The sequence below is a fragment of the Serinus canaria genome, chromosome 1A (assembly GCF_022539315.1).
Source record: "Serinus canaria isolate serCan28SL12 chromosome 1A, serCan2020, whole genome shotgun sequence".
Taxonomy (NCBI): Eukaryota; Metazoa; Chordata; class Aves; order Passeriformes; family Fringillidae; genus Serinus; species Serinus canaria.
In genome coordinates, this window is record NC_066314.1 from 7,996,915 (window position 1) to 8,012,544 (window position 15,630).

Consider the following 15,630-nt stretch of genomic DNA (forward strand, 5'->3'; position numbering starts at 1 on the left):
CTCTTCTAGGCACATGCCACAAAATCATATATCTTTAAATAAGATAAAATTTATATGCTGACCTTTCAAAAAGAAACCACTGAAAGATATTGGAGATGATAAACTTCATTGTGAATGCTGTAATACTGAGACACATTCGTATGCTTTGTTATCAAAGTACTCTTTTTGGATGACAATTTTAACCAGCCATAAAAATTACTAAGCCCAACTCCACCTTCTGTGTCTAACACTGCACAATTGTACTGTCAGTCATTACACACAATGGTAAGATTTTGACATTTTCAATGTGACTGAAAGTTCCTATATGGCTAAATTAAGGTCATTAAAATACTGCCAACTTGAAATCTTCATGGACAAAAGGAGGAAATGTCTAATACAGATGCACTTAACCCAGTTTAACCCTCATTTTGCTTGTGAGAATAAATCTTTGGGTTTTATCACTGTAAAGAATAAATTTCTGTGTGTGTCGTTACTTTGAATAGGTTGGGTAAAAAACCCACTCAAACCAATCCAGCACTCCCAACACTGACCATGCTTTAATCACACTCACAAGCATGGGCAAGAGAGGGCCTTAAATTTTCAGAGCATGTCCCAATGGAAACATTAAAGATCTTGCTAGTGGAAATGAGCTACCTAATACTGCAATAAATATAAATCTGCCTGAAAAGATCATGATTATCCTGGAAGTCTAACAAATTGAGACACTTGGTTTTGGTTAGGAGAAAGCTTTCATGTTCCTCAAGTGTTATCTGCCCAACATTCATTTCATCTCATGCAACACTTCTAGATTTATGTTAAACTGAGGTGTACAAGCCTTTCTATATTTTTTTTTTTTTTTAGTTAAAACAAAATGTTTTAGAGTTCCTGTAGATGAGGGTTGATTAATTAAAATGCAAGCTTTGGTGGGACATGTAATTAGTAGGGGTGTTTGATCAAAAAGAAGGAAATAAAAATAATAGTTAAACTGTTACAAGTCCTTCAGTTTTATATTGATGTTTTCAGGTCTAGAAAAATGACAATGAACCATGCTTAATATGGTTTTAAATTTGGCCAGTGTCTAACATGATGTATTACTTCAAATAAATGTTTTGAGTGAATCATATCTACAAGAAGCCATTTGTAAAAGTCTTATGTTCATTTAAATATACATCTCCGACCTTATAATTTCACTTGTGAATGAAAAAATGATTGTTTGAGAGTAAAATATGGGAATGTTTATCCAAACCAGTGATTTTTTTCCTATTAAAATAGACAATAAAGTTCTGAAATAATTTTCCATTTGTCAGAAGAAAATGGACTTTTAGGAAATAAATGTTTTTTTTCTTTGATGAAATAAAAGAAGACTGTGTTTATTAGATGTTATTTGGGGATTTAAAACAATGGATCTTCTGAAGAAATCCAGGAAATACTGTTCTGGTTGTAAAACTACCAAATTTGTAACATTTGGCTGATCATTCTGAGACTTTTTGTTCAAACTCTGGATCTTACACTGAATTGATACCACCAGTTACAGTCATTAGTATTATCAATACCAATGTGGTTTTGGTAACTTCTAATGCTTTAATCTCTTCTGGATACAGTTTAAAGTCATAGTTTACTTTGTGTTGCCTTTATATGCGTTAAGGATTCAAATTATTCATGCAGAGTGTAAGTAAGTGTATGCTATAACTGACAAAATCTCAACATCAAAACCTTGTGGCTGGTCACCTGAGACTCTCTTTGCACACAGAAGAGCTAGTTAGCAGAGATATATTTCATCACATCTTAAAATAAATGTCAAAAGTAGGTCAAGTGTATCACACCCTGGAAGTCCTTAATTCTGTCTATTGACGTTTGCAAACCCAGCTCTTGATGTCTGCTGCAGAAATCCGAGCACAAGTGTTTATACTTTCATTGTCAGATATGATTAGGGACTTGAAAATAGCACTGAAGTGATTGGAGAAACATTCCTGAGGCCTCTGCTCCAAATCTGTCCAGCTATTGAAAAGATGTATTTATTCCACAATGAGAATTTTAAAAAAAAGTAAGTTTGGAGCTATGATAATTTTATTTTCTCTGACTTTGGGATTCCAGTGGCACTCACAGGTTTATGTGTGCTGAATGCAAAACTCATGAGAAGGCAATGCAGCCTGGCATGACAGCTAATGAGCACCAAGTTCACATTTTGTCAGTAGTACAGGCTGGACTCAGCAATGAAAGAAATGCTACATGATAACAAGTATTCTGCCTGACATGAAAAGTCATGAAAGAAAGAAAGAAAGCAAAAGAAGGGCTTGAAAAGGATGGAACTCCTTAAAGTACTGAAAAAATCCCGCTGATATTTAGAGCAGTTAAGCTGAAGACAAGGAGTTTTGATCAGAGAGGGTAAAGAAACTAATTGTTGCAGCAGAGAACACAATAGGATGAGAGAAGATAAAATCACAAGCAAAAGAGGGCCAAGTGGTTCTTTCTGTGTCTTTTGGAGTTGCTGATAATTGACAGTTCTTGGATTCAAACCAAAAGTCTTGCTGTATTTGATATAAAGATAACCCCAATAGCTTGGAGGGAGTTTCATGAGTGTATCTTATCTCACTTCATGAAAACAGTTTGTATTTTTAACTGATGACAGTTCATTTCTGTAGAGTAGGAAAGAAAGGTGTGGAAAAAAATGACAGATTTCCAAATATGATAAGAAAATAAGGTAGTGTTTAGTTTAGAAGGTGTGTCTGACAGCAAGCTGTAATTTATATGCCCAAAAGCCTTGGAAAATCTGGGGTGGGGGAAATAAACCTCAACAAAAATAGAACAATCATCATTCTGAGGTATAATTTACCTGCATTAAGGAGGCAATACATATCATGTCTTGTTTTGAGCAAAGTCTCTGGATGTATAGAGATTAGATCCAGAAGCAATTAAACCATTGCCTCTGGAAAACTGCACATTTTCAGGTGTGTAACACAGGGTAAGGGGAAAATTGGATTTATTCAACTACAAAAGAAAGAAAGAAAGAAAGAAAGAAAGAAAGAAAGAAAGAAGAAAGAAAGAAAGAAAGAAAGAAAGAAAGAAAGAAAGAAGAAGAAAGAAGAAGAAAGAAAGAAAGAAAGAGAAAGAAAAGAATAGAAAGAAAAGAAAAGAAAAGAAAGAAGTAGAACTACATGTATGTTGTTTATCCACTTTTCAAAATTATAATATCAGTATGAGGAATATAAGACTGAATTTTCATAGTTTAATTTACTACTGTCTGTCACTGGTTTTTGGAAATAATAGATATTTTTAGCCCACCATCAGTTGTCAGGTTATAAATTGTTTTTGGGGTTTTTTAAATTGATTTGTGTCACCTCACATCTGAAACAGGATGAGCTCAAATATGAATGTGCAATAATATTGCTAAATCCTAGTTAGGTTGTGTGTTCAAGTCACTGAGCCATTGGATCTACACTCAGTCACTCAGGAGCATGCAGTACTCCTTTCATGTCTGTGGAAAAAAATAACCTTGATTTCACCCAGAAACAAATCTGTAAACCATCTAGGACAACTTTCCCATTCCAAATCAACATGATTTTTGAAGATGGCAACAAAGGAAATCTGCATTCATTAAAGGCAGACAGGCCAGTATCTGAGAAGTTATATTTTACTGCAGGAATGGATTTAATCAGGTCAAAATCACAGACTTCCAAAGTATCACATGGATCAGAAATTTACAGTGTTCATTCCTGGGGTTTTTTTGGTTGGTTTTGGGTTTTTTTCTCCTTATTTACAAAATCTGATGTACAGGGATACAGGTCTCAAAGTTTCATTAAAACTAATTCTGGTGCACCTCTCTTCAAGAAAGACTGTCCCTGAAGACAACAAAACCATAAAAGATCATGAAAAACTGATTACATGCAGACTGTTCTGGAAAACTGAGGTTCAGGGTCACTGGACTCCTCACTGTAATCCTAAAGGTTTAGCCCAGCTGAAGCTCTGGGACTTCAATGAATCAGGAATTACAGTCTACCAGATGAATCACTCTTCCAAGGGAGACCATGGAAGCTGTGGCTTAACTGTTTTTTTACAGGGAAGGAGAGCTTAGGGAAAAATGCACTTAACCCTTTCTTGGAGTTAGCAGAATGCTCATTGAACTGGAAATGCTTCAAAACAATCTGAGTTCAATAAACCGCTCCTGAATTAATGCTGTTAATTAAATTTTCCAACAAGTTTTAAAGAAAAACATGAAATATTTCCGTTTCTGGGTCTTTCAAATCATAGTCACTGAAAGGAAAACACATTTATAAATTTCTTTCCAATGTAAATTAACCAGGTTTTGTGTACACACAAGGGTCCATTTAGAAAGAGAAATGAGAAGGAGTTTTGACTGCTCAACAGCCAACAGACTTATCTGCTCCCAGCAGAGTCTCCTTGGGGTTGAAACACTGCTCTTGTGTCTAAATGGAAAGCAAAAAGTGATCTGTTTAAAGAAAATTCTGGTGTTGGTGTTGGGTTCTCATGAAAGGTGGGATTTTTAAGGATACATACTAACTTCCTATATGCAACTACCTGCATGCTATGTTTTTTCCTTTAAATCTACAGTTTAACCTGAGCCTGCTTGGCTGCCTATAGAAGAAGCATTAAAAGATGCAATCTGTTCCAGTTACAGTAACCTGCAGCAAATATTTCATAATTGAGAGCTGTGGAGGCGTTGAATCCATACCTGAAACATTAATATCCTCAAAGCACATAAACAACTTCAGTGTCAAAGACTCTTTTCCCATGAAGTTTCATTATGCTATTAAAATTCACACCTGAGCCTGCAGGGTAGGATTGTTAACAGCTGACTTGGAATAAAATACACACTAGATAGGGTTTATTCTATTAAAATAACTTGTCAGTAGTTTCACTTTGTATTCTTTCCATAGAGTTTGATAGATGAAATGAATGTCTTAAATTAACACCATAAATGAAACTTGATACTTTGTATTTTAAACATAGATCTGTGTACAAATAATTGATGGTACGGCTGTATTTTTCATGATGCAATGACATTTTGCATAGTTACCAGCCACTAATGAGGTTTTAAGAAACTGCATTTTTAAGAGTCAGTGCTGTGTGTGCTCATGGAATATATCTGGCAGCCTCAGAGAAAGCCTGTCACACTAAACAAGTTATTTTTCTGTGAGTTATCTGATAAGTGGCCCGTATCCGTGCAGAGCTCTAATGTAAATCTTTAAAAAATGCAAGAAAGCCTCAATATGATCACAATATGGTCCTGGGTGTTTTGTAAAGCCAACAACTCTTCCAGCCAACTTAATATTCCAGCCCTGGGAGGGACTCCTCCCTGTGTTTTGGGAGTTCTACAAGTTGTTTCTGAAATTCCAATATAATTACTAGCTTTATACCAGAAATCCCATGGAAGAGGCCTGATTGGAATGTATGCATTTTCAGAAACTGTATGATGTTTTAAAGGCTTCTTTTTGTAGCTCTGTTTAATGGAACTGACTCCAGCCTCAGCCTTACAAGAACAGAAATACTTTCCTTTCCAACATGTCAAAATATGGTCACTTGCTCAGTTTGAGAAAGACTCTATTCATATTCCTTTCCATGCTGCTTCTCATGTCACATCCACAGGGCTATCCCTTTAACTTTCAAAGCATTCCTTAAAATTGTTCCCTGGGCTGCTTACAAATAAGCAAGCTAACATCAAGATAAGACCTCTTACCACTATTAGTGATCACCAGATAGACCAATATTATTTAATTTCCTTAAAAGCCCTTGGCTGCCTCAGCATAACAGTTTCACCTCCACATTTATTTTTCAGCCTTTGGTCATATGGGTTCAAGGTCCAGTGGGCCTCTTCCCTTCATTCAGTTTAGATGCTGTGGCATTTTATAAAAACAGACTTGGCATGGCATTTAGATCAAGATTGATAGATTTACAAGAAAGACATTTTCATGTGCTGTATTTAATATCCTTTCTTATTTATTAACAATATAGTCAACAGCATCAATAGAATTTGAGGCTGTATAATTGACTTTTAAAGAGACAAAATAAATTCAGCTCAGTATCTCAGATTTAGGCACCTAAAGCCATTTGGGATGCCTGAGAGTATCAAGTACAGAGACAGAACTGACAGATCTGACATGCTTTCAATGACCTTCTGAAGCAACACTTCAGGTCATCCCAAATTACACTGGAGGTATAAATTGCATCCTTAGTCTGAATTCCGCATTTTGCATGTAGAAGGTAATCTAGATTATGTAAATTTATTCTGACATTAAGGAGAGCCAAAGTATCTGTGTTAAAAAAAAAAAAATTGGGAAATTTGTATGAGTGCTGAGCTACCTGGAGCCCATTAAATATTAACTCTGTTCAGGTGTATGTCCAAAATTATTCTTTTCTGTAGACATCTTGCTGGGGTTGTACATTTGTTCATTTGTCTTCCCCAGTCTGGCAAACTCTCTGTTTCTAAACCCATGCAATTCCTGTGATTAATGCCTGATGCCAAGACCAAGGGAAAGGCATTTCTCAGAACTATTTCCCTGTAAAGCACTCAGTCTATGGTGTAGATAAAAGGTACCAGCTGGAAAATTGCTTGTATCTTTCCTTCCAGAAGAGAACACTTTCTAAAAGTGAAGTAAAGAAGACTTATTCTGATCTAGCTGGTGGTTAAACTGGTTCTGATCTAGTAATTGCTCTTTTAAAATACACTTTCTACAGTACTGTAACCTAAATTTAGCATAGTGAATGTTTTTGTTCAAAGGCCACGCTAGTCAACAATTTCCAGTGCTGGAAAATATTATAAAAAATTACTGGGAACAGCAGGCAGTCTGTTTTTTTCCAAAAGCATTAGAAATTACCAGCTCTGAAATGAGACCCAGGCTCCCAGCTAGCCTGGAAATGGAATAAGAACCACCTATTTCTCCAGTACAGTTCTTGAATTAATTCTGGCTTCTGGTTGGAAACATAATTAATTTTCCTTTCATTTTTATGTTCTTGAAAGTTTTTTTTATTAAAACTGGGAGGTGACATGACAGGAGAATGCCAACTTGGTGCTGCCTATTTCTTGAGAGCAAGAAAACCAGTTCCCTGATGGAGACCTCATGGAAAAGTTGTGTAAGTCTGAGGAGAGGGATGGGCTGATGGGGAGAGGGAGATGGGAGAACAGGAAGAGATAAAGGGAGATTAGTAAAGAAGAAAGCTGGAAACAGAAAGCTGTAAAGTAGAAACTGAAAATTTTTTGGTTGCTGCTTCTAGGATTTTGTTCTGTCAAGGAGGACTTGCTCCTTTCATAAAAGGAGTAAGTTTGGGGAAGCAAGTAGAGGCAGAAATGGTTTCTGGCCTAACCTTTCACAACAGCTTGGCTGAGCTGTAGACAATTTTACAGTGGAGATGAAACAAGTTTGGAGACAGGCTTGAGCATGGAATAGAGGTGAACTCCAAAAGCCCTAGGTTTTTAAAGAAAAACAAGAGGTTGTGTAAGGCTTTAAAGAGCATCTGAATTAGAGACCTTGGCTATGCTATTATGATTTGTAGATATACAAAATGCCTTTGCTGTGAGCTGAAAATCAATGTTTTTCAGAAATGAAGGTGAAAATCTTTCAGTGAAAGATTATCAGATTCATCTCTGTACAAATAGCAACTGTTCTATCTCAGAGGCTTCAAGTAAAAGTTAATATTTGCATAATTGCAGACAAACATTTTTAATGAATAGGAAACTTTGACATGTTCTGAAAAAGCTTCTTAAAAGAAAACCAGCCCCAAACTCAAAACAAACAGCAGAAAAACCAACTAAAATCCTGCATGGGAAGCATTTAATTTTAGTTTATTCCATCCTTGATTAGTTTAAAGGAAAATCTTTTATTATAGAAACATGGTTTAAGAATAAATCTCTGTTCAAGTCAGCACTGGAGTAGTTAGTTACTTTCCATTGGCACCTGTGGGACCTAAGCACATGATTCATATTAGACAGATGCCTAAGTGCTTCCCTGAATAGGACTGTGACACAGTGACCCAGCCCCAAAAGTGCATTAATGTATTACATGCAGTCACTATAATATGCCAGTAAACCAGAAATAAAATGGCTGCTTGTGCCAAAAACATCTCATGATATGTAGCTTACAGAATGGTACATTGTAGGTTTACTACTGTAATTCATTTTTATCACTGCAGTTCAGCTGATTTCCTGATGGAAAAGGTAAACAGGATTGAAGAATCAGCACTCCATGATTTCTCTGTACCTGAAGAGATTTATTCTCAAATAAGCTTAGGGACATTCCTTCTGCATTCTGATAGACAGCAAGCAGATTGAAGAAAGGCCATGCTTTCTGCTGGGGCTCTCAAACAGCAAAGAAATAAAAGGATTCCTAAGACATAGATGGTAACTTTGTCAGCACTCAGCAGAAAATTCTCAACTGTAAGTGAAAAGCAGAAACACAGCAGAAGAATAAATTCATTCAACAACTCCCCAGTTCACTAATTTAGAAATACCCTCCCATATGACAGCTAGGATAAGACACATTTTAAGATTATTTCCTTATTTTTATCAATTTATTTTGTAGATTCTTCCAGTTCTGTAATTAAGTCTTTGCTTAGCTTGAATACAGTTTGTCTTCCTATTAAGTCCAGAGTTCAAAGTGATTAGATATATCTGGGGGAGTACATAACACATGTTCAAGCAAAAAACCCCAAATAAATCAGTATTGCAAGTAAGTTCATTGCAGGGTCTATATTTTGAGAGGAATTAGGGGATTGAAAGCCATGGTATGCTCTTGCTAAATTCCAATGCTTGGATCAAGGTCTGAAGGAAAAAGGAATTGCTCCTAGTAATAGGCAATTCATGACTTAAAATTACACTGTCCCAGGGAAATAAGCCCTGAACAGCTCATTGCATTGAAAAGTGCTGCAGCTGGAAGACTAGGATGGAAAAAACCCAGACAACTGGAGCTGGAGAAGTGACAATATGTAGGTGAAGATGTGCAGGAGATGAATTCAACAAGGTGAAGTCAATCCTGTGTACAAGGGCTCTTGGTGCCCGAGTCCCAAGAATGGCAACATGTGCACTGAGGAACAAAAATCCCCCAACTGTGAATTTTAAAAGTTTAGTGTTGAAGAGGATTTAAACAACAAGGCTTAAATTACTGTGTTTAAATTGATTACCATAGTTTCTGAATTGAACCTGAATTTTGGTACAATGACTGAATTGTATTCTAACTGATTAAAAAAATACATGACTGTTACCCATGCTGTTGCCAAATAGTCACTGTTCACATTGCATTAATACTTGCTACTTTTTCTAAACAGACTACAACATGCATTTGGTCTGAACTGATTTTTTTTAATTTTTTCATGGAAAATGATTCTATTTATGCTAAGATGGGCCTGCAGGCAAACTTTCTAAATCCTCTTATCTTCCTTGAAATTGCCCCAAAGAAATGGAGGAAGTGAGCATGATTCCCACCTTACTCAATCCAGCCCTAGAGACTTGGGTTTGGTGATGATTACCTTCTCTCAGAGGACTTACACAGAAAACAACTGCTTTGAATTCCTGGCTTGATACAGATCTGAAATCATCACCCACCTCTCTCTTTTTTATCTTCAAAAGAATAAACAGAATTGCACCCAACCATTTAAATGAGCTTAAAGTGCATTGTGTTAAAATATTTCCCACTAAAGTCTCATTGAGGAAAACCTGTTCTGTCATTCAAGCATGGCCAAATCCACAGTAAGCATGCATGTTCTGTTTTCACAAAAAAGTCCTTGTAGGAAATATTAAAAGAGAACACAAGAATTCTCTAAAAAAAAAAAACTTACAAAATCTCTAGTTTGATTGCAGTTGTATTTGAGTGCCTAAAGCAATGTGTTGCTTTGTGAATCAAAGGTTATTTTTATTTTTAGATATTCTTTCAGCCACTGCTGGAATTTCTAATCAACAGGAACATTTTCATCCTTTGCTATCTTGTATAACTTGTTAAAAAAGCTCCTATTTACACTGAGGGGGCACAGAGCATAATTTCACATATTGCAGGAGAAGTAGATCGTGAATGTCCAGGAAGTCTAATTTTAAACGGAATTTAAGGGTTTCTTATATAGTGTGGGATTGAAAATTCTTTGCATAAAGAATAAGGCAAATCACACCCATTGTCTCAATGCATTTACTTGCAAATGCAGATCTGCCCAGAAGGGTGTCCAGACACAGTAATGTATCCTAAACACATCACCTGTGTCTGAAATTAGGAGAAAATGAGGGAAGTTTGCTCCTTTCTTACTTCATTTGGTCTTGCTTTGTCTTTCTTCATAAGCCAAACTAAATATCAAGTGTACAAAACCCACTTGGAAGTGGAAAAAACAACCAAATAGCACAATGCATTTCTTGTCTAGGGTGCTTCTCCCAAAGCTGAAATCTTGGAATCTGGTGTTGGCACTCCGAGCCTCTCTCCAGGCAGGGACTGTGAGCTGGGTGATAAGGCACTTCCTCCAACCCAGACTTTTTCTCTTCCAGTCTGTCAGATGTTATTTGTCCATTTCCCTGCATCATTGTGAGTCTTAATCACTTAGGACAATGCTCATATAATCATCAGTGGAGAAAGGTTAAGGGTCTTAATGTGCCCCAAGCACTATAAAAGCCTCAGAGAAGAGGTTCAGTGACTGAACAATATTATCTTCAAGGATAAAGATGCTTTTTTCTCCTTAATATATACAACTAGATGTGCTTTTACTCTAATGAGCAGAAATTACTTTAAAGGTCACTGATAATACTCTGTATTTATAGAGCCATTTAGAAATATTCCTATCTCTTCCCATCATTGTGGAGGAGTTTTACAATCCTTTCCTTTCATCAGGTTGGCCAATGACACAATTTCTTCTACAAAGTTTTTGGAACATGGGTAGAACTTGGAACAAAGTTCCAAGAATTTGGATGTACATGTTTAGGCTGTTACAAATTCTTCAGAATTATTAAAACCTTTATCTACTCAGGGACTTCAGTGAGACATTCACAGTTCCATATATATAAATTAACTGATTTAGATAAAAGATCTCTGAGATTGAGCAGCTTCAAGAACTTACTGTCCTCTATCTAATTATCAAAGCAATCTTCACCTACCCAGCTGATATTTCAGGTTCTAGGTTTAGCAGCATTGGCATCTCCCACTCTCTTTGTGTCCCTATTTTAAAGCAGTGGAAATCAGATGCCCCACCACTGTTTTAGCAGCCATTTGAATGGGTCGTGGAACTTTTTTCTCTGAAGTGCCAATTTTGATACAACAACACACACCCTAAATTAAATAGTTCCAGTAAAAGGATCAGTGCAGCCAACTTGGCTTCAAATTGGTGAAAGTTGGCCTAGCACACTGGGTAAATCCTCAGGAGGATGGTGTTAAGATACCAGAGATACTCTGCCATTGACATCCAAAGTACTTCCAGAAAGCAGTCATACATTTCTGTTTCACCATAGGCACATCTGAGTATGTGAGAGAAGGGCTCAAGTCTGAGTCATGTGGTTGTGGAGGCCTGTGAAGCTTTTGTATACATTGTGTATAAAAGGGATATTTCAGGCTCTGGGATGTCCATTTGGCACTTCTTCAAGAATGCGAAAAGCAGGCTTAAATGAAAAATTCAAACTTCTGTAATAGCTGATTCTTCCACATAATAAGACACAAAAAACTTCTTTACTGAAAGCAAAAACTTTTGTCCCATAAAATAATTCTAAAACAAACAAAAGCTCTTCTTTTTTTTTCCCCCCACATGATGTGATCAAGTACATTTGTCATGGGTAATTTGTAAAGTGCATGCTTTTAACACTGTGTTGGTCACAAGATTTGTACATTGCAAAGGCCCAATAAAAGCTCAGAAAAAGCTTGGAAAACAGATCCTTGCTCATTGTAACTAGAGCATGGAACAGACTGATATCTGAGCAGTGAGCTAACAAGTGACCCATTACAGAGGTTATTTAAATGTTTGGAATAAAAATGGTAATGCCTCTTTAGGTGCTTCCAATGGCAACATAGGAGTTTGAATTCTCTGTTGTAACAACAAAATGCTACAGAATTTAATGAGAAGAGCCTGAACTATTAAACCCTACAAAGGTCACATTAATTGAAATCTCTATGTAAGCCATTTAACTGGAACTTGGTTTTTTTTAACCTGGAAGTTGATTTTTCCTCTTTTGTGGTTAGAGTCTATCATTATCTAAATGTTTACACAATACCATTGATACAGTTTCTCATTTTTGAGTGAACGTGTAACCTACTTTTTGCATATTGTGATGGCTATCAAATTTCTGTATTTTTGTTTACCTTTAGCTTAGTATTTTTTCACTGGTAACATAGTCACTAGCAGTAGAACATTTCATCATGCACAGTCCTGAGGGTATGGATCTGCACCACAAATCCACCCACAGTAAAATCAGTACTTTAATCTTCTCTGCCTTTTTTTTTTTTTTTTTTAACAGTGTTTATAGGGCATATCAAGTGTGAAGGGCTTTCTATAGAGCTGAGAGACCCTGAATTCCGGGCTAGAGGTGAGAAGGTTTGCCTTGTTCACCTCCCATACACAGTGGGATTTTATAGGTGCTGTAGTCCTGACTCCCTCTGTGCAGTGGCAGGTCCAGAAGATGACTCAAGTCACCCATTATAATATCATCCATTGAGTACGGTCTGTTACACATAAAGGGGGTTGAATAGTGCTGCAAGTGTCTTTAAAACAGAAAATAAAGCATTTTTTATGATGGTTCTCTGAATCTGGAGGCTCTGGAAAGCTTCAATTAATTAACTTTGTTATGAAATATTTCCTGTTCACAGAGAAATGTGTAGGGTTAATGAATACTGACAGTCTCGGAGATCTGAGTATTGGAAACACATCCTCTTACTGTACATCCTTAGAGTCAACCAATACCCCTTATCAGTCACTGGATAAGCAGCTCCACTGTCTAGGACTTGTTTTCCTTAAATTAACATTGTTTCATATGGTCCTCAGAAATCTAGCACAGCAAGCCAAGCTAATAGCTTTGTGCTTCATTTGCCTGAAACAATTATTCTGGTCTTTTCACTCGGAGAACTTTTTTTCATTCAGTGGTGATGATTAGAGTTTGGCTGACTTTTTTTCTGTCTGGTCTCTCTAAAGTTTTATCTGGTACATGGATAAAACTCCATATAATCCAATCTAAGGTAAACAAAACAAAACTGTAGAAAAATGGAAACAAACAAGTGGGAATTGGAGAAGCGTTCCATGGGATGTACCGCGTCTGAAGGCTTGCAATGCTGAACATTTCAGATAAAGAGCTGAGAACTTTAGCCAATTTCTTTTCCTCTCATCTATAATTTCGTGTTCATTTCTGTATCATGGACATAAACTCATCTGCTGCAAAAACACATAGGAAATTATTTCTATAAAGCTGAAATTGTTGTGGTAAACAACACTTTTTCTTCATGCAAGTAGAAAAACTCAGAGCAGTTTTACAGTACCATAAATAGAAAGAATTCTTTAGCAGAAAACTTTGCTTTGTAACTAGAATGTATAAGGGAATAACTGATGGAGCTTCAGCAAAGCAAATATTCATAGCAAACATCTGGCTGTACAGTAGGTTTATAGCTAACATAGAATAATTTAAACTTAAGTCACATTCCCTCTTGTAGTTAGATAAAATGATTCCAGACCATTCTGGCTTGTAGTCATTAAGACTACTAAATCCTGAGCAAAGGTTCCTGGTTTTAGATCTCTCTTTCCACTGGTGATCACCCTTTCAGGGAAACTATTAAACCAGTATTCTTCATCCCTTCAGAGACAAGCAGCACAATATTCTCTTTCATTCCTTTCCAGTTCTCATTCTTCTCTTAGGCTAAATTCATAGCCCTGTGTATGAGGTCCACCACCTATCCATGATCACAATGTTTGCCCTTTCTTATGGGCAATCTGTCAGCTGTCATCTGCCACATTTTACCATCATTCATTTTTAATTAGAATGTTGAATGATTATCTTGATATTATACTTTTACTTTAGCAGCTTAAAAATCATTGTGTTACTTATATCCAGCTGAAAAACTAGAGAAGAAAATCTATACCAGAACAAGAATAAATTATTTTAAAAGGGACTAAGATAGATATTCTGAATAGAAATAACTGAAGTTTCCTTACTGTTACTTCCATGACCTAAACCAGGATAATGTTGTGCATTCAACCTCAAATAAAAAAAATAAAATATTTACTTTGAATTTAAAAATTGGGAGGAAACAAAAACTGTTTACAACTAGGAAGTTAGAAATTTGTAGGTCTCAGGTCTAAATCTGGATGCCTAAATTTAGGAGACTATGATGCAAATATCTTCAGGTCTGTGAGAGACATTGTATTCTCTCTCATAATAGTCATTGGAGACCTCACACAGGATTTAGTCTGGTTTGATGTCTGGTGGCATTTCAAGTTCCTTGTGGCAGCTGCTTGGCGTCCCCCTGCCAACTGAGTAGGACGTGGCTCCCCTGTAAATCTTTTGTTGTATCTCCCAGTCCTGTGAAAATCTCACACTCCCTACAGCATTTCAACTGGTGTCAGACTCCTACATTTAGATAAATTAATTGAATATAGTAAAAGCTAGAGATCACAGCTGGCCAAAATCCAGGTTGTCTAATCTAATCTAATCTAATCTAATCTAATCTAATCTAATCTAATCTAATCTAATCTAATCTAATCTAATCTAATCTAATCTAATCTAATCCAATCCTATTTGAAATATTTCGTAGAATTTCAGCCAGGCTTCAGTTGTCACTGTCATACATCTCCCCCTTGTTCTGTATCATCTGATAAGCAGCATGTCCTGTGTGCCAGGAGATGCACATGCATCATGCCAATCAGTCATGCCATGGCTCTCTGCTCTCAGAGGAGCTGAATGGCTTTTCCACGTGCTGTCAGTGGTATTCTCTCAAAACCTCTGTTGATAATTATGAGATCTACTGACTAAATAAAAGTGTGCAGATATGTTCCTGAATTTAGACACATTCCATACAACCAAAATCTACACTACAATAAATTTTATTTATGCCACTCTTTTGATCGTTCTAAATAGCCCTGCAGAGGGGCAGGGTTTCCTCCTACCCTTGTTCAAATCCACAGGTCCAGGAGAACAGCTGGGAGTGCATCCATGTGAGTCAGCAGAGGACAGTGGTAGCTGGTAGCACTCCACACTCACACCCTGGAGACCAGCTGACCTGTAGTTTGGCTTTGTGCTCCACAGTGAAAACCATCCCTGAAGGTGCTCAGTTCAAAAGTGCTGTATTTTGCTGCCTAAAGACTTGCTAGACAGCAGTTCCAAATGGAATGCTGTCCATGATGGGAGTCTGGACTTAGTCTGATGGAAGTAATAGCAGGTGTGGAGAGATCCCTTTGGAAACAAAATGGGCCAGCACAATTCTTGTGTTAATGCAACATGTGTTCTTAGTTTCATTTGCATAAAACCTTTTCTGTCCATGTGCATTTATGCAACTGAAGAGAAAAGCTAACATATAAAAGAACACAATGCAACTTTTGGAAAGCAAAATGTGTATTTGGGAGACAACTGTTCACATCAAGGCCCAGTTGGATTTTTTTTTTAATACAAAGGCAACTCAGTAAAATCAATGAACAGTCTTGTTGTTGTAACTGAGCAAGATTTATCCCTTGCTGTCTCAATTTTACAGCTGCATGGGGTGC